General features: G+C 39.4%; 1 protein-coding gene across 4 annotated transcripts in view; it reads right to left on the bottom strand.

The window, feature by feature from the left end:
* Positions 1-19,546, bottom strand: part of CORIN (corin, serine peptidase) — a 212,583-nt gene that overhangs the window by 99,555 nt on the left and 93,482 nt on the right. The window lies entirely within an intron of this gene.

Below are 19,546 nucleotides of genomic sequence, written 5' to 3'. Positions count from 1 at the left end.
CCACCATGAAAGTGGTAAGTTGGCAATGAGATGAGAAGGAGGAACAGAGAGGGACAGGATAAAGGAGAGGAAATTGGGCAGCAAATGAGCAGAGTATCCAAAATAGGAATAAAAATAGACCAGGGTTCAGCCTGCCAGGCAGAACTGCCCTGGGGCATCCGACCGGGTACCAACTGCCAAAATGGACATACAACGTTAGTGACATGACTCACTCTCATGAGACTTGGTGTCTGAAAGTCCATTCTCTTTTCTGCAATAAACATTACTATTAGTTTGCTTATTTTGTTGTCATTAAAACTAATCTTAATGAGACTCCCAGTTGCAATGTAAAAAGTTGGATTAATTTAATGCCCCTGAAGATATTTTCTTCATTGCTAAAAGCATCTTCATTTATTCTTGCAAAAATATACTGTCAAGGTTATTTTTATTTAAAAAAAATATCCTGAAATGATATTTTTCATTGAAAAATATAATGAAATGATAAGCCTCAGTTTCCTTGCCTGTAAAACAAGGATAATAGTATATACCCATTAAGTTGTGCTTAAAATTAATGTGACAGAGGCTATAAAGCACTTACCACAGCAATTGACAGCCAGCATGCATGTAATGTGTTAGTTATTATTATTGTTACTGATATTACTATTACTATTAGAACCAGATGACAGTTGTCATTACAAATTAACTTGAGTTATAAACCAATAAAATCTAACCTTTAAAACAAGCAATGTTTATTTATATGCATTATTTATTTCCTATAGAATGCAATGAATGACATTTTTTCTCATACGGTTTTCCTGAGTCCCTTGTGACTCCCTTTGATTCTCTCTGTCTAGTAGGGTACTGGCCTGTTTCATAATCAAATGGGGTAAAACATGAAAGATCAAGAAGTACTACTACAGTAGCAGATTTTGTATTCCTTAGTCTGTATTATTGTTAAAAGGTAGGTTCGGCTGAGCCATTTCCCACAACTCCTCTGGGTCTCAAAGAAGGGCAGATGCCATCAAAACTGCTTTTGCAACCTGCCCTTTAAATGTCCTGAACGTGTATCATCTTTATTCCTGTCTCCTCCCTTTGCATTTCACACCTACTTGCCCCCCCACCCCTTACGCTCATCTACTCTTTCTATTTCAGACCAACATATACACTAATGACTCCTAAACTCTTGTCCTCTCAGCTCAAACCTCTCTCCTGAGTTTTAAGTACAGCTATTGCTTGACTTACGACCACGATTGGTTCTGTCAGACCGGTTGTAACACAATTTGGTTGTAAGTTGAGTAGGCTATATGTACAGTACTGTGAAGTGATGTTATGAAAATCTTTAAGTCATATTTTATTATAATTTTCTTTCATTATTGTTATATATCATAATTTTCTTTGTTCATTTTATGCCATTTGTATCATCTCTACACCATTTTGTTTCTTATTTTTACATTTGTCAGGTTTAAGTAAAACACTGCATTACCAGTACAACTAGTTTATTATTTGCAAAGACAATTTCCTCTTGGTAGACATCTTGGGAGGGCTTTGATGAAAAATATCCAAGACACAAAACACAAATTGCTGTACCGAGTCTGGGATAACAGTTGAAATGGTGCACGCAGAGATGGTAGTGCTGCCAGAAGCTGGTCCGCACTGTTGTACACCCAGCTGGGCAACGCTTGCGCTGCCAGACGCAGAGCAGTCGTGGCTAGCGATTGTGTTCGTAAAGTCGAATGGTCGTTAAGTTGCATAGGTCGTAAGTCTATTTGTACTTAGATGCAACTGATATAACCGGGAAATTCATATGTCCAGATGGCTCTTTCTCCCAAACTTTTTTCCCCGTGGTCTCTATCTTGGTAAGTTGGTGCAATCACCACATTCTATTCCTTCCTGACCAAAAACACCTGGTTGTCCTCCTTCCTTCTTCCTTTTTCTCTCCCCACTGGATCACTACATTCTCCAATGTGTGAGTCCTCAGGAACACAGTCTTTGTCTTGTTGGCTTCTGAATCCCCAGTGCCTGAAACAATCCCAGCCCATAGTAGGCACTTCATACACATCTGCCGTCCACATGAATGGTGCAGTTACGGCTCCATAGCTGTTGAATGAAGGGGTGAACGCCCTTCTTCAGGCTTTTTCAGAAAACAAAAAGAATATAAAAAACCATTCTCTTTTACTTAGATCGTTCGGGTACCTTGTTCTCAATAAAGCCATTAAATAATAGGAAGCGGTTTTGTTTTCTATCAGAAAAAGATACTATTTCTTTTGTTATGATGTCCAAATTTTAATCCTCTAGCTGTGAATTTCACGGTGAAGCTAGAAGTTTCCCAGCCTTCACATTTTCATAGGATAAAAGTCCTATGAAAATCTGTACAAATCCTCTATTCAAAAGTCATACTTAGCAGGGAGTCTTCTGAAATCCAAATTGAGAAAATTGGAAACAGCTTAACAAACCCAAAGGATAATATTTCATCAAATCCTATGGAGTAAAGAGCTAGATCCTGAGGGGCTACTGGCTGGGCGTATTAGGCAACATCGGCAAACATTAACTCTTTTGGACCCTCGACAGGCTATGCAGCGGACAGGAGTAAGCTATCCAATGTTCCCCAAGGTTTTCAAGTGATCAACCTCACATTTCATCTAAAATGTTCTGTCGTTTCCATTTCACTGATTTTAGTGAAACACGGTTCTGAAGCACAGATGTCGCTTTCTCACTGGGAAGTATGTGACCTTGGATTTCACTTTGTGTCAAGTCTCCAGTCAAATCAACTTGCACTGCTTTTTTTTCATAAAAATAGCAAAACGGTGCCACAAATAACAGAAGCAAATATAAAGTCAATACATTGACGTCTGCATCTGTATTTGACTTGCTGAATAAAAGACCTCATGAAATAAAAATGTTTCAAGCTCTTTTATTTTTATCACTACTATTGTCTACTGGGCAGGTCTGAACAGTGTACATTTTCTTCAGTTAGAAGACTGTCAGCAGGCAGGCTTATTTTCTATGCAAAGTCTGTGCCTCAGTTAAGCCTTATATTTCTGACATCTCATCTGAAGAGACTGAGAGCAAAACTCCAAACTTCTCACCAGGTCAGTACCAGCAGTTCTCAACCAGATAGCCACTTTTTGGTCTTGTGTTCAGATTGAGTCAAACTGCCAACCAAAAAAAGACCAATAGAAACATTCCCATGAAGAAGAAAAGAGAGAGAAGATAATTGGGGCATTTGTAGTTAAGCATGGCTTTATCCAACCACAAATTATATGGTTGATGAATGGTATTTGACTTACATATATAATCATATCCTATTTACATATATATAGATATGTTCCTCTAAGTGTAGTTTTTGTATAAATAAACCCTTCCTTCTTTTATGCGCTTAATGCTGTAGCTCTAATCTTCAATTTATCTTAATTAAATGTTTGTAAGGAATTAAATTTTAAATTAGTCTCATATACAGGACCACCATTGTGTGCTAATTTTGAAAGCTATTAAGTTGAACATACACAGAAATCCTCTTTTCTTTTAAAATGTGTGCACTATTTTATAACAGTGACATTCTAGATCTGTGAACCCAAACAGGTCCAAATCACAGCTCTGCCCAGTCCTACCTCTATAATCTTGAGCAAGTTACTTAACCTCTCTAAGCCTCAGTTCTCTCATCTACAAAATGGGGAGTATCTCAGTTAGTTTGGGCTGCTGCAATAATATCATGGACTGTGTAGCTTAAACAACAAAAATGTATTTTTCATAGTCCTGGAGGCTGGACGTCTGAGATCGGGGTGCTGGCATAGTCAGGTTCTTGGTGAAGACCTTTCCTGGTTATGCCCTTACATGGACTTCCTTGGTGCTTGCCACAGAAAGAGCACAAGCTCTACCTAGTCTCTTTCTGATAAGGACACTAATCCCATCATGAGGATCTACCCTTATGGCCTCATCTAAATTTGATTACCTCCCAAAGGCTCCACCTCCTAATAGCATTCTATTGGGAGTTTGAGTTTCAACATACGAATTTTAGAGACACAAACATGCAGTTAATAACAGCAAAAATAACCATAATCTTCACAATGTTACTATGAGGAATAAATAAGGTAATGTCTCTAAAACTCTTAGCGTGGCACTTAGCATATAATAAATTCTCAGCAAGTGTTATATATAAGTGTTATTATTATTATAACAATATCATTAAACACTGTAATTAAAACATTATTACTTTTTTCTGTTTAACCTCTATAACTTATTCATCAGAGAGAAGCTTAACTTAAAAATTAATTGATCTTCCCTTCAGCAAAACCCAAATAAGATAAACTCAAAGATACCTAGACACAAAATAATCAACGTGGTAGGATTTAACCTAGAAATGAAAGACTAGTTCAACATTCAAAAGGTAATAAATGTAATATGCAGGTTAACAAACTAAAGGAAAACCATGTGATCAAGACAACAGTTTTAGAAAAAGCATTTGATAAAAATACAACATTTTTCATGATAAAAATTCTCAGCAACCTGGGAGAAAGATTTAGTTTAAGAGTTTATCTAAGTAGGTCAACCCAGCAAAGTCACTCTGCCAAAATCAGCTAGGGTATATCAAGTTACCTAATCACAGGAATAACTACCCTGTCATATGCACAGTTTACACCCACATTCAAAGGTAGGGAGATTATACAGGCTGATTACACCAGGGTGTGAAATCCTGGTGGACCATTTTAGAATTCTGCTTTCCCTAACAAGCAATGAACAATAAGAAACCAACATTCTTAAAAAAAAAAAAAAGAAAGAAAAAAAGGACCTTTTACAATAGCTCTAAAAGTATCGAATAAAGTATGTACAAGACCGATACTATGAAAATTATAAAATGCTAATACGGGAAACAAAGTAAATTAATAAATGGAGAGATCAACTGAGTTCATGGTTTAAAAGATTCAGTATATTTTAAGATATCAAATAGACATCTCCTAAATTGATCTATCGATTTAACACAATTTAATCAAAAATCTCTCCAGGATTTTTTGATAAGCCAATTCTAAAATTTATCTAAAAAGGCAAAGTATTAGAACTGAAAAATAAATTCTGAATAAGAACACAGTTGAAAACTCTACTAGATGTTTGACTACAAAGGACAACGTGAAGAGAGTTTGGGGTGTTAGAACTATTCTGTATACTGATTGTGTTGGTAGTTACAAAAAAATCTATGTTAAAACTCATAGACGAGATCGGGCGCATTCAGGGTGGTATGGAATACTACTCAGCCATAAGAAATGATGACATCGGAACATTTACAGCAAAATGGTGGGATCTTGATAACATGATACGAAGCGAAATAAGTAAATCAGAAAAAAACAGGAACTGTATTATTCCATACGTAGGTGGGACATAATAGTGAAACTAAGAGACATTGATAAGAGTGTGGTGGTTACGGGGGGGAGGGGGGAATGGGAGAGGGATAGGGGGTGGGAGGGGCACAAAGAAAACAAGATAGAAGGTGACAGAGGACAATCTGACTTTGGGTGGTGGGTATGCAACATAATTGAACGACAAGATAACCTGGACTTGTTATCTTTGAATATATGTATCCTGATTTATTGATGTTACCCCATTAAAAAAATAAAATTATAAAATAAAAAAAATAAATAAAAAAAAACTCATAGAACTATACACAAGAAAAAAGAGAATTTTATTGTATAATTTAAGAAGTAAAAATTAACCAAGAAATAATATTCTTATCATGGGGACACATATTAATATACTAATAAAAATTAAAAAATAAAGTCAGCCTATTTCTGGCAGAAAGTAACTTTAATTAGGCCAATTTAACACTGAAAACTGGCTTTCACCAATTAGGTAAATTCTATAAAAATTGAATGAATTAAATTAACAGCTCAAAATTTTTATACACATATCAAAAATCTCCTTATCAAAATTGTTGTATTAGCAAAGATTAATTGAAGTTAATGTATTTTTTAATTCTTTCTGAGTATATAAGATTAACCAAAGTATCTTTCTAAGTAAAAGAGTAATACATAAACATTTATTTGATAAATCCTCAAAAAGACTCAGAAATTGAGACCATGAAGATTCTAAAGACTAAATTACAAATTCATGTCCAAGTAAGGTAATTTCCAACTCTGTGTTTTCAAAAATGAAAGGAGAGACTGATCAGGCAGTGGCACAGTGGATAGAGAGCCTTGGCCTGGAATACTGAGGACCCAGGTTCAAAACCCCAAAGTCACCCCTGCTTGAGTGCAGGCTCATCCAGCTTGAGCACAGGGTTGCTGACTTGATCATATCTATGATCCCATGGTTGCTGGTTGGAGCCCAAGGTCACTGGCTTGAGAAAGGGGTCACTGGCTCAGCTGGAGCACCCTCGTCTTGCCCCGCCAAAACACATATGAAAAAGCAATCAATGAACAACCAACGTGCCGCAAGGAACATTTGATGCTTCTTATCTCTCTTCCTATGTGCCTGTATGTCCCTGTCTGTTTTGCTAAAAAAAAAGGGAGGGAGAATATAATCAAGTTATCTAATCATTAAAAGTAATTTTTAAGACAGATTATTACTGGCGACTTTTACTTTTGGCAATAAACTAGTGAGCTGTTCAAAATAATTGAACACCATTTTTATAATAAAACTCCTTCTATTTCCATGAACTAAATTATGTGAATCAGTTTTTAAAATACTAAAATCCAGAACACCAAAAAGTAGAAATAGAATTAATGCCAAATCTTTTACATTCTATACAACCAATTTTAAAAACAAAAAAAGAATCATATCTTGTAGCAATATGAATTTGAAATGAATGTAACATTTAAGTTTAGTAATTATAAACACTTATAATAAATCACAATTTTGTATGAAAAGTTAATCAAAAAAATTGTTGACATTTAAAATTTCATAAGTGAGGAAAAATTTTAAGTAATAATTTCCATTTTAATACATGGTTTTATTTTAGAGATGTATGATATGGTAATAAAAATAATTAAAGCATTAAAAAAAATATTACAGAACACCAAAGATAAATTTTGTAGAAGGGGAATAGAAAAGAGTTCAAAGAGAAAGAAGAACTATATAAAATTTGCTGACTGTTAAAAGAGCTTTTAATTTTTGAACGGTTATTAAATACCAAGTCACTGTGGTATTTAAATTCCATTGGACACATTTAAAAGAGTAATATAAAGTTTCATTTTAAAAAGTCAATTATTATATCAGCCTTTAAAGTGTATTCTCTGTCACTATGTACATCCATCATTGAAAATGTTTAGATATTAACTTAAAACTGTGCAAGGGGTATATAATTTTTCAAAATCCTTTGAGAGTTACTCAAGCAAACATATTAAGACAACCACAGCTCTAAAAGATTGTTACACTGCCTCTTTGATAAGAATTGAGCTCATTTTGTTTAAATGTGTGCAGGATTTAAAACATAAAATAAACATATGGATTGAACAGATGAAAATGAAGACTGAAATTACTTCCCAATTGCAAAACTCAACAGAATTGAAGTTATGAAGATTGCAATGCTGTTTGGCACAAGGGAGTTGCAATTTCAGAAGAAATTAACAGATTTTAATGTCATGAGGCTGAATCATGTATTACTTTCAGTGCGTATCCCAGAGTTTAGAGTTCAAACTCTAGGACGCATGAATTTCTAAGCAATTGCCACATCACTGTAGCTTAATTTCAAGTAGAACTGATTCAGTGTAAGGGATTACGTCCACCAAAAAGACATAAATAGTACCCTATCTTGGGAGTTTTTGCAGACAAAAATGAAACTTAGAACTAAGCCAGTGGTCAGCAAACTCATTAGTCAACAGAGCCAAATATCAACAGTACAACGATTGAAATTTCTTTTGAGAGCTGAATTTTTTACACTTAAACTATATAGTTAGGTACATTGTTATTAACTTAATTCAGGTACTCCTAAACTGGCCTTTGCTAAAAACATCCTCAATCTGATTGAGCTGCATGTGGCTTGCGAGTCGTGGTTTGCCGACCACTGACTAAGCTAATATTTTTATTTTTTTATTTGTTTGTTTGTTTGTTTGTTTGTTTATTCAGTGAGAGGAGGGGAGGCAGAGAGACAGATTCCCACATATGCCCCAACCGGGATCCACTCGGCAAGCCCACTAGGGGGCAATGCTCTGCCCATCTGGAGTGTTGTTCTGTTGCTCAGCAATCAAGCTCTTCTTAGCACCTGAGGCAGAAGCCATGGAGCCATCCTCAGTGCCTCAGGCCAACTCGCTCCAGTCAAGCCATGGATGCAGGAGTGGGAGAGAGAGATAAGCAAGGTGGGGGGGGGAGCAGATGGTTGCTTCTCCTGTGTGTCCTGACCAAAAATCAAACCCAGGACATACACAAGCCAGGCTGATACTCTGCCACTGAGCCAGTGGGCCAGGGCCTGTATTTTTATTATATAAAGAAAAACAACAATTGTTTTTCAATTACCTGGTTCTGTGAAGATGTATCTGCTAGGATTACATTGACCACCATGGGGGATATAAAGTTGGTTTTAGAATTAAATCAGATGATGATTTAAATTGTTCAGAGTGTGAATGATCAGCCTTCTTGCTGGAATGATTTTTGACCAAAACAGGCTTAGAGCTATGTACTTATGATTTTCTATTTGAAATAAAAAATCAGACTTTTGCTCTACACTAGAAACTCCTGTATTTAATCATAATCTGTAACACCACAAATGTGGATTTCTGATTGCAAGGCATAATTCTGAACAAAATGTAGATGTCTTTGGTCTTGAGCCACTGAACAAAATAATACTCTGTAAGAAGCACAGGGATCGACCTACGACCTTGGGCTTCTGCGTCATCAACTTCAAAGCCATGAAGCTAACTGGTAAAGAGAGTGAGAAGAATGAATGCAGGTGTGGAAAGAAAACCTGTTTCTGTTTTAGGAACCACTGTGCCACCTCAAGCAAAGCAATATTTGGCAAAGAATAGAAACCTAATCTCAAATGATCTATAAACAAGAAGTACAGAGCCCAGGAGAACAGGTAGTATTTAGGCTCAACAAGAAATCTATTTTGTTTGGCACTGCTTGTTTTTACTGAGTGTGTGGCAGAGTTGAATCAAACAAGACTGTGGTTCTCACAGAAAAACAATGAAAATCCACAAGATAAGCATTTCTCATGGTTCACAGATTGAAGGAAGCTGTTAGGGGTTTTAAATGATTTTTTTTTTTAATTTCAAGTTTCAATTCACAGCACAGTGAAATCCAAGGACCAGATAAGTTGATCATGAAGTTTATCGAGAATTTTCCTATGTCCTTAGCTGTATCACTAACCAAATAACAACAATGATACTGGTATAGCTTTTCTTCCTTATCTTATATTTGGCCACTCTCCTTAACATGCCTATATTACAACCCTACAGACAGATGCTTCAAATAACAGTGCAGATATCTGAAGGGAAAGCATGGCAAGTAGATAGAACAGAGTAGCTGGAACATATAGAGCAAAAAGAAAAGTATTAAGAGAGAGGTAAGAGACATAAGCAAGGGCCAGATCACGTAAGGCAAGAGGACTACATTGCACAGCTCCCAGAGGAAGTTTTTACATTGAATTCTGTGTGACTGGTGCTCTCCTGGAGTTGGGCAATGCAACAGTACTGACAGAGAGCCCTGAAAGTTGGAAGGATGGTGGCTTTTATATTGAGTGAGATGGGTAACCTATAAAAAACTTGGAGAGGAGAGACATGAACATTTAAGATACTGACAGGATTTGAATAGCAAAAAAAGAACTTCTTGCTGCAGTGTGTAGAATACCTGCAGGGACAGAGAGAGGCTTCAAGGAACTTAATAAAATGCTGGAAGGATAATCTGTACATGAGTTCAGGTGACTTGTTTAGACCAGGCAGTGGTTGTGGAGGTGGAGATGGTGAGCACTGGTTGCATTACGTGTATATTTGACAATAGAGTCAATAGAATTTGCTGACAGACCAGATATAGTGTGGGAGACAAAGAAGAGTCAAGGATGACCCAAAGTGTTTGGCTGGAGCAACTGAAAGAATAAAGTAGTTTACTTACTTAAAATAGAGACAACTTGGAGAGGAGTTGGTGCAGGGATAATATGAGGTCAGTTTAGTACATAATGATGTTTTACATGCCTTTACACACTCAAGTGGAAATAAAGAGTAGGGTGTGTGTGTGTGTGTGTGTGTGTGTGTGTGTGTGTAGCATAAACAAACATGCAGGTTCAGCCTGACCAGGTGGTGGCTCAGTAGATAGAGCATTGACTTGGGATGCTGAGGACACAGGTTTGAACCCAAGGTGGCCAGCTTAAGCACAGGATCATCTGGTTTGAGTGTGGGATTATTGACATTCACTGGCTTGAAGCCCAAGGTTACAGGCTTGAGCCCAAGGTCACTGGCTTGAGCAAGGGACTCAGCTAGAACCCCCCACCCCAGTCAGGCACCTATGAAAAAGCAATGAATGAACAACTAAAGTGCTGCAACTACAAGTTGATGCTTCTTATCTCTCTCCCTTCCTGTCTGTCTCTCTATCTCTATCTCTAGCTCTCTCTCTCTTAAAAAAAAATCAAACAAACATGCAGGTTCAGCATTCAGAGGAGATACAAGCTTGAGACCCACATTGGTAGTTGTCAATGCATAGTGGTATTTAAAGCCACAAGCCTGAATTATAACTCAAAAGAGCAGAGATCTAAGGACTAATATCCTGGGGCACCCTGATATTTACAGGTAAGAGAAGTGAGATGAAAATATCAAAGGAGAGGCCCTGGCCGGTTGGCTCAGCAGTAGAGAGTCGGCCTAGCGTGTGGAGGACCCGGGTTCGATTCCTGGCCAGGGCACACAGGAGAAGCACCCATTTGCTTCTCCACCCTTCCGCAGCACTTTCCTCTCTGTCTCTCTCTTCCCCTCCCGCAGCCAAGGCTCCATTGGAGCAAAGATGGCCCGGGCGCTGGGGATGGCTCTGTGGCCTCTGCCCCAGGCGCTACAGTGGCTCTGGTTGCAACATGGCGACGCCCAGGATGGGCAGAGCATCGCCCCCTGGTGGGCAGAGCGTCGCCCCTGGTGGGCGTGCTGGGTGGATCCCGGTCGGGCGCATGCGGGAGTCTGTCTGACTGTCTCTCCCTGTTTCCAGCTTCAGAAAAATGAAAAAAAAAAAATCAAAGGAGAAACAAAAATGTGGCTAAAGAAGGAAGAAAAATACCTGGCAGCCAAGAGAAGCGAGTTTATCAAGGCAGAGGGAATGATTAAATGTAGCTAAGAACTCCCGGCGGGATGAGCAACGTGGACAGAAATCCCTGGAGACCTCAAATGAGTACCTTCACTGGAAAGGTAGAAGCAAGGACATTGGAATATGGTTCCAAAGCTTGGAACAATGGAATAAAATTTGGGGTAAAATATCATCAGTACTTCTGTGGTCATAAGCAAGTATGAGATCCCCTAAAGAAAATGCACAGAATGTTGAGGAAAGAGGGTTGACATTAACTCCTGTGGAATACTAGTAGTTAAGGGGTCAGCCAAGAAAAAAGACAGAGGCCAATGTGTGGCCTGAGCGGTGGGAAGCAGCTCAAAAGAGAGTTCTAGAAACCAAAGGCAAAGAGTGTTACAGATGAAGCAGAAATCAACAGGGACAGAGAGCCTACCCATTGCAGGGTGCAGCAAAGTTTTGTTCTTCTTCCTACACAATCCCAGGTGTCCGCTCTTACAGGATGTAGTGCTTACGGGTCATAGTAGACCCTATCAGTTTCAAAAGCTAGAAGAAGTAAGTGCATATACCCCAGCTACCTCATCCTCCTGGTGGCGCAATTCTCAGCCGTATGTTGTACATAATTTCCCAGGGTTTCCTATAACATTAAGATATGGTAGCTGGCTTAGTAATTTACTTTTTCTGGCCGTCTTCTCTTCTCTGAACCACCTCCCCACTCCCCCACTGCCCCATGCCTCTCCCAAATACACCATTTCTACTCAAATCCTTGTCTCCGCCTTTTCCCCGCTGCTTAGATCTCCACTGCTGTATGAGCTCTATAGGTATGTATGTCATTTTTCTTTTTTTCATTTTTATTGAACTTATTGGGGTAACGGGTTAATACAGTTATGTAGGCTTCAAGTGTACAAGTCTGTAATACATCATCCGTACACTGTATTGTGTGTTCACCACCCCAAGTCAAGTTTCCTTCCATCACCATTTACCTCCTCTACCCTCCTCCCCCTCCCCCTAACCACTTCCCTCTGCTAATCACCATACTGTTCTCTGGGTCTATGAGGTTTTTGGTTTTTTTGCTTAATCCCCTCACTGTTTTTCACCCAGTCCAGTAACACCCTGCCCCTCTGACAGCTGTCAGTCTATTCTTTGTATCTATGAGTCTGATTGCATTTTGTTTGTTAGCTTGTTTTGTTATTATACAGGAGTTCCTCTGGTTATGACGCAGCTCCGTTCCTACAACAGGGATGTAACCAGAATTTTGGTGTAAGTCAGAACACACCCTACTCTAAGTCACTTGCCCATCTTAACACACGGTAAATTAATAATGTAGAAGATCAAAACACAACTAAGCTACAGAAAGAGGAAAAAGACATAAATATACTGTACCGTACGCTGTGCTGAGTATTCTTCCACTGTGTGCAGCCAAATGAGTGTGCCCATGTAGTTCGTAAGCATGACGCTAATGACATCAGCCGAAACACTCACATCTCAATTTTTTAAAGTTTTTATGGGCTTGAGCGTCGTAAACTTGAAAGGCTGTATGTTGAGACTACCATAACCCGAGGACCCCCTGTATTCCACATGGAAGTGAAATCATACGGTACTTGTCTTTCTCTGACTGACTTATTTCTCTTAGTATAATACTCTCTAGGTCCAACCATGCTGTCATAAAAGGTAAGATTTCCTTCTTTTTTATGGCTGAGTAGTATTCCATTGTGTAAATGTAGTACAGCTTTTTTTTTAATCCACTCATCTATTGATGGTAGCAGCTTCCAAATCTTGGCTATTATAAATAACACTGAAATGAACATAGGGTGTATATGTTATTACAAATTACTGTTTTGGGTGTTCAGATATATTCCCAGAAGTCTAATGGCTGGGTCATAAGACAGTTCTATTTTTAATTTTTTGAGGAAACTCCATACTGTTTTCCACAGTAGCCTGCACCAGTCTGCATTCCCACCAGCAGTGCAGGAAGGTTTGCTTTTCTCCACACTCTCACCAACACCTGTTTCCTAATTCACTGATGAGAGCCATTCTGACAGGTGTGAGGTGATATTTCATTGTGGTTTGAATTTGCATTTATTTCTCTGATGATGAGTGACATGAAGCATTTTTTTATATGTTGATTGGTCATCAGTATATCCCTTCTGTAGAAGTGTCCATAATGTCCTTTGCCCATTTTTTAAAAATTAGATTGCTTGTTTTCTGTGTGTGTGTGTGTTGAGTTGTAGAAGTTCTATATATATATTTTGGATATTAACACCTTATGAGATGTATCATTGGTGAATATGTTCTCCCACTCAACGGGCTGTCTTTTTATCTTGTTGATGCTTTCCTTTGCTGTGCAAAAACTTTTAATTTAGTGCAGTCCCGTTTGTTTCTTTTTTTTTCTTTTGTTTCCCTTGTGTGAGGAGATATATCAGAAAAAAAATATTGCTGTGAGAAACGTCAGAGATTTTTATGGTCTATGTTTTCTTCTAGGATTTTTATGGTTTCAAATCTTAAATTTTCCTTAGTCCAGTTCCTGGTAAACTGCCTGGTGCATAGAATATGTTTCAAAATGTCTGCTGAACTGAAGCATTTATGTTTGAGTAGCACATAAGGTTTGCCAAAATTCTTGCAAAGACATTATCTCATTTAGCCCATAAAATAATTCTACCATCTGGGCATTATTATTTCTATTCTGTAGTTGAGAAAAGAGGGGTTGAAAGGGTTTAAGAGACTTGCTCAAGACCACACAGTTATTACGTAAAACAATCAGGGCTTGAATACAAGGCTTCAGATCTAAGATTAGTGCCCTTAAAAGAAGCATCCACAGATGGAAGAAAGAAAATGCTTGGGTAATTTAATTTTTGTAATAATTTAAAATTACAAACATAGGAAAATTTGAAATACTTGGGAAACCTCATTTTAGTCAATTACTTATTGTAATGAACAGTGCATGGCCAGTTTTTAGTAACTCCATGATACTATCTGTAATCATCCATCTCTGGCAAAACATTGACACTAAGTACCTCAAAGAAATGGTATTGCATAATTTCTCCTAAATTGACCCACGATTCAGTGGGAGAAATTCAAAGTATGTGTTTCACCAACATCCTGAAGCTACAATTTTGCTGTTAATGCACTGAAGTGGTTGCTATCAGCAACCAGAGCTAGAAAAGCAAATAAGATTCTCGGAGAGGAAGAGGCAAAGGAGAGAATCAATAGCTGAAGTTGTTTCGTGACAGGGGACATCTCTTTAAAGCCACAGAAATATCATTTAAAACTACTTTCCCTATACAATTACAGACAAGGTAGAGTAAAGAATTAGAAAGCTCAGAATGATTGATGGGCCTTGACCTCTAGCCCCCTGAGTTCTCACAACTTAACTATGGAAACCCACAGAAATGTTTACTTTAAAGCCTCTGAAGATGAGTTCCCAAGGCATCATCACTTTAGGACATTACTTACTGAACAGGACTCGGCGTCGACACGAGATGGAAAGGATCGGCAGCTGTGTAGGGTTCTACGTGAGAACTAAATATCTTCGGAGTGATGACTGATTTTAAGGATGCTCAGAGAAGATAAACTGAATTTACAGAACTGTTAACAAGTTGTGGGTTTGAGCTTCCTTCAGTTTAAAGACATTCTGAAAGCTCCTATAAGAGGAGGGCTGTCACAGAGGGTAGTGTTCAAGAATTCCTAATCCAATCAGGATGGCCCCTCCCAGGATGATACAGCCTGGGGACCGGGATTTAAAATAACCTTGGAACGGCCTCCCTGAACCTCAGTTCCCTAATTTATGAAATGAAGATGGTAATACCTGAGAGGTTTACTCTGGAAGCAAAGTGAGCTTACAGCTGTGAAAGCACTTTGGAAAGAAGAATGAGGTCCGTAATGTAAAGAGGGGGTTGCTATTTTCTTGGAACAAATGATTTCACAAGGGAGACAGGAGTCTAGTTTTATTCATCATTCATTTAACGGGCTAAGAAGGAACCTGACACCCAACATAAGTTCACGGTGCTGAATGCCTACACTAGAACCTCTTCTATCTTCCTCTTTGCCAAACAGGACCTGTTTGCCAAATAGTCATCCCTGGTTGAGAACTACCTCACTAGATAGCTATAAACTAATATTATGAACACTGTAATTACTTTTATTTTAATATTATTATTTTTTAAATTAAGTGAGAGGTGGGGAGGCAGGGAGGCAGAGACTCCTGCATGTACCCCAACTGGAATCCACCCAGCAAGTCCCCCTATAGGGCAGTGCTCTGCCCATCTGAGGCCACTGAACCATTGCTCAGCAACTAAGCTAGTCCAGCACTTGAGCTGAGGATGGCTCCATGGCTATCCTCAGCTCCTGGGACCAACTTGCTTGAACCATTCAAGCCACAGCTGGGGAAGGGGAAGAGAGAGGGAGAGAAGTGAGAAAAGGAAGGATGAAGAAGCTGATGGGTTCTTCTCCTGTGTGCCTTGACCAGGAATCTAACCCTGGATTACACACATCAGGCCAACACTCTACTCTGAGCCAACTGGCCAGGGCTAATTTTTATTTTTTTCAAATAACCTCGATTGATGCTTTGGACAGAGTAGGTGCTCAGTTAAGATAATTAAACAAATAAAAAATGAGAAAAGGACTTTACTAAGTATATTTATAAGTGACCCTATAGCAAATGTCTCCCCCTCCACTCCGGTAGCTCAGCTGATTAGGGTGTCATCCCAACACACCAAGGTTGTGGGTTTGATCCCCAGTCAGGGCACATACAGGAAATGGCTAATGACTGCATAAATGAGTGGAACAACAAATCCATGTTTCTCTCTCTCCGCATCCTTCTCCCTCTCTCTCTAAAAAAAAATTTAACCAATAAATATAAAAATTTCCTGTCAAAAAATGATAAATACTTTTCTAGTTGGCATAGAGTATATTCTTAGTATGAACATATTGTTAGTAACTGTGTGTGTGCTAGAAACTATATTCTTATACATATACAAACACCACAAATGGCAGTAGCTTTGTCTCTAGTGTACAATAATCAACATATCTATGATGGCTAGCATCCTGTTTATTTACAAAGCAGGGAACAGAAAAATCCTTGAAAAATATTGCATCAAACATTTTCCAAGAATTATTATCAGACCTGTTTTCAGAGAATGGGTTCTACATGGAAAAAAATATTTCTGAAAAGCCTATGACAAGCGGAGGGTCTCAGATGACTGAACTTAGGAAATTTCTATTCTCTTTAAACATACGTTTTTAAAATAGAAATGGATCATCAACTTCTTCCAACATCAGGAGATTTGTGATGTCTTCTGATATTTGGAGAACCTATATTAAGTGGCGTTTCAGCTTGAGGTAGTAAAGACTACTGGTGTTATTTTGATTTTCAAGAACTAGTACAGTATCAGTGTTATAAAAAAAAAACACTGATGATGTTTTCATTTTCACATTTTCTCTGTGGATTCCTGAGTCCTCTATCAACAGGCTACGTTTTCCAAATGACCATTAATAAAGTGTTCTTATCCAAAGAGGGACAAATGTGAATGAAAAAGAAAAGACTTAGGTGACTTCTCTTTCAGATACAACAATTGCTTATCTTTCTGATGGCTTATTCCTAATACCAGCTATTTTTAACCTTTTCCATCCCACAGCACACATAAACTAATTACAGAACTCTGCAGCACACCAAAGAATATATATTTTGCTGATCTGACCAAAAAAATAGGTATAATTTTGATTCATTCACACCAGACGGTTATTTTTGTTGGCTGTTGTCATTTTTTTTTATTTGATAATCTAAGGGAAAAGAGGCCAATGCTCCTGCTAAGTAGTCAAGTATTGCATATTTTAAAAATTCTTGTGGCACACCGGTTGAAAATCGCTGCTATGTGCTATGATTTTTTTGGAGGGAATCTTAATATAGCAAAAGGCCTCTACTAAACACTATGCTAAAAAATAAAACAAACTGCTTGACCAGGTGGTAGCACAGTGGATAGAGCGTTGGCCTGGGATGCTGAGGAACCAGGTTGGAAACCCCAAGGTCACCTACTTGAGCACGGGCTCATCCTGCTTGAGCACCACCAGCTCACCAGCTGGAGCGTGGGTCGCTGGCTTAAGCGCAGGATCATAGACATGATCCCATGGTCGCTGACTTGAGCCCAAAGGTCACTGGCTCACAGTCACTGGCTTGAGCAAGGTGTCACTCAGTCTGCTGTAGCCCCCCGGTCAAGGTACATATGAGAAAGCAATCAATGAACAACTAAGGTACGGCAACAAAGAATTGATGCTTTTCATCTCTCTCTTTTCCTGTCTTCCCCTGTCTGTCCTTCTCTATCTTTGTCTCTCTCTCTCTGCCTCTGTCTCTGTCTCCCTCGCTGAAAAAAAAAAATCTTCTACTTTTTTTATGATGGAATAACTTGTGGCAGGTCAATGCCCTCAGTCACATAAAACCTGAAAAGACAGATAAAACACAAGAAACACCTATGTAAAGGCATCTGATAGCGAATGAGACCAGGCTAGGGTCTCAGAGAGAAGATGACCACAGGAGAAACAACCTAGGCTCCACAGATGCTTTTCCTTTATGGAGCTTACTGATTCCTGGTGTGGTGTTGGAAACTGGGAATCAGAAACATGGGGCCACCAGAACACGGGGCCACCGGGACACAGGGCCACCAGAACACGGGGCCACCAGAACACAGGGCCACCAGGACATGGGGCCACCGGGACACAGGGCCACCAGAACATGGGGCCACCAGAACACAGAGCCACCAGAACATGGGGCCACCAGGACACAGGGCCACCGGGACATGGGGCCACCAGGACACAGGGCCACCAGAACACGGGGCCACCAGAACACGAGGCCACCAGGACACGGGGCCACCGGAACCCGGGGCCACCGGAACATGAGACCACCAGAAGACGGGGCCACTGCAAAGAGGCGGAGACATCAGTAGAGTTTTGGCAATCCCACAGCAGTAGGGAGACCAACATGAGCCTTTTGGTGCTGCCAAAGAAATTGGGTGGTAAGGGTCAAGTAAGCAGTGAGAAAGGAGACAGAGACAAGTGGGCCATCACTGGGAAAGATGCCCCTCAAGGGTTTGCCACAATGAGCAAGAAGCTGAAGAGCTCAGCAGAAAACCTCCACAAAGTGAAGTGGGAATTTCAGCAATCCTATTGTCCCCAGAAGAAAAATATTAGAGCTTGGGATTGCCTGAGGAGGAGTGGAATGCAGTAAACATCTCTGTTCTCAGGGGGCCCACTGGAGAATGGACCCCCAGAAGGGAAACAAACCAGAGGCCAGTGGAGCCTTACTAACATGCCCTATATACCCAGCAAAATCAGCTCGGCCTCGGGTCGGGTCAAGGCGATCTGTTCACACTTCTATGTGCCTACCCTCAGGAGAGAATTTGTTGCCCCCACTGTTAGCCTTCAGTTCCTTCAGGTTTTGCCTCAGCTGCAGGGAGCTGCCTCACCCAACACATACTCTTCCTAGGAAGGACCACATCCAGTGACCGATGGAAGTGGGGATATACAGCCAATGCCCAGCTATCAACAGGGATAAGTTCTGAGAAAAGCATCAACACTATTATCAGAGGTGCCAAAATGAAAGATATACAATACCAAGTATTAGGGTGAATTAGGAGTCACTGCCATTTTCACACATAGCTCGTAGGAGTATAAATTGATACAACCACTTGAAAAACTCTTTTGCTTAACAAATACATAATCATGCTCAAAGACATATACAAGAATAGTCACAGCATCACTATTCATAATAGCTGGAAACAACTCAAATGTCCATCAACAAGAAAAATATGTTGTAGAATCAGGTATTAGAATACTATACAACAATGAGAATAAATAAACCACAAGAAAATGAAAATATAACAAATTTCCTTTTATAAAAAAAGTTTTTTTTCTTTTCCAAGTGAGAGAAAGGGAGATAGAAAGACAGACTCCCACATGTGCCCTGACCAGGATTCACCCAACAACCTCTATCTGGGGCCAATGCTCTGCTAATCTGAGGCCATGCTCGCAACTGAGCTATTTTTAGCACCTGAGGCAGAGGTTCCACGGAGCCATCCTCAGTGCCCAGAGCTGATGTGCTCAAGTCAATCAAGCCATGGCTGCAGGAGAGAAAGAGAGAGAAAGAGAGAGAGAGAAAGAGAGAGAGAGAAAGGGGAGGGGTGAAGAAGCATGTGGTTGCTTCTTCTGTGTGCCCTGACTGGGCATCAAACCCAGGACATCCACATGCTGGGCTGATGCTCTACCACTGAGCCAACTGGCTAGGGCTATAATGAATTGCTTAACACAATTTTAAGCAAAGGCAGCTAGATACAAAACAAGTACATACTGTTGGGATTTCATCGACATCCAGTTCAGAAGGAGGCAGAACCACCTAAGGCAC

This window comes from Saccopteryx bilineata, chromosome 5, assembly GCF_036850765.1.
Source record: "Saccopteryx bilineata isolate mSacBil1 chromosome 5, mSacBil1_pri_phased_curated, whole genome shotgun sequence".
Classification (NCBI taxonomy): domain Eukaryota; kingdom Metazoa; phylum Chordata; class Mammalia; order Chiroptera; family Emballonuridae; genus Saccopteryx; species Saccopteryx bilineata.
Note: the sequence above shows the minus strand (reverse complement) of the source record. Positions and strands in the feature narration are given on the sequence as shown.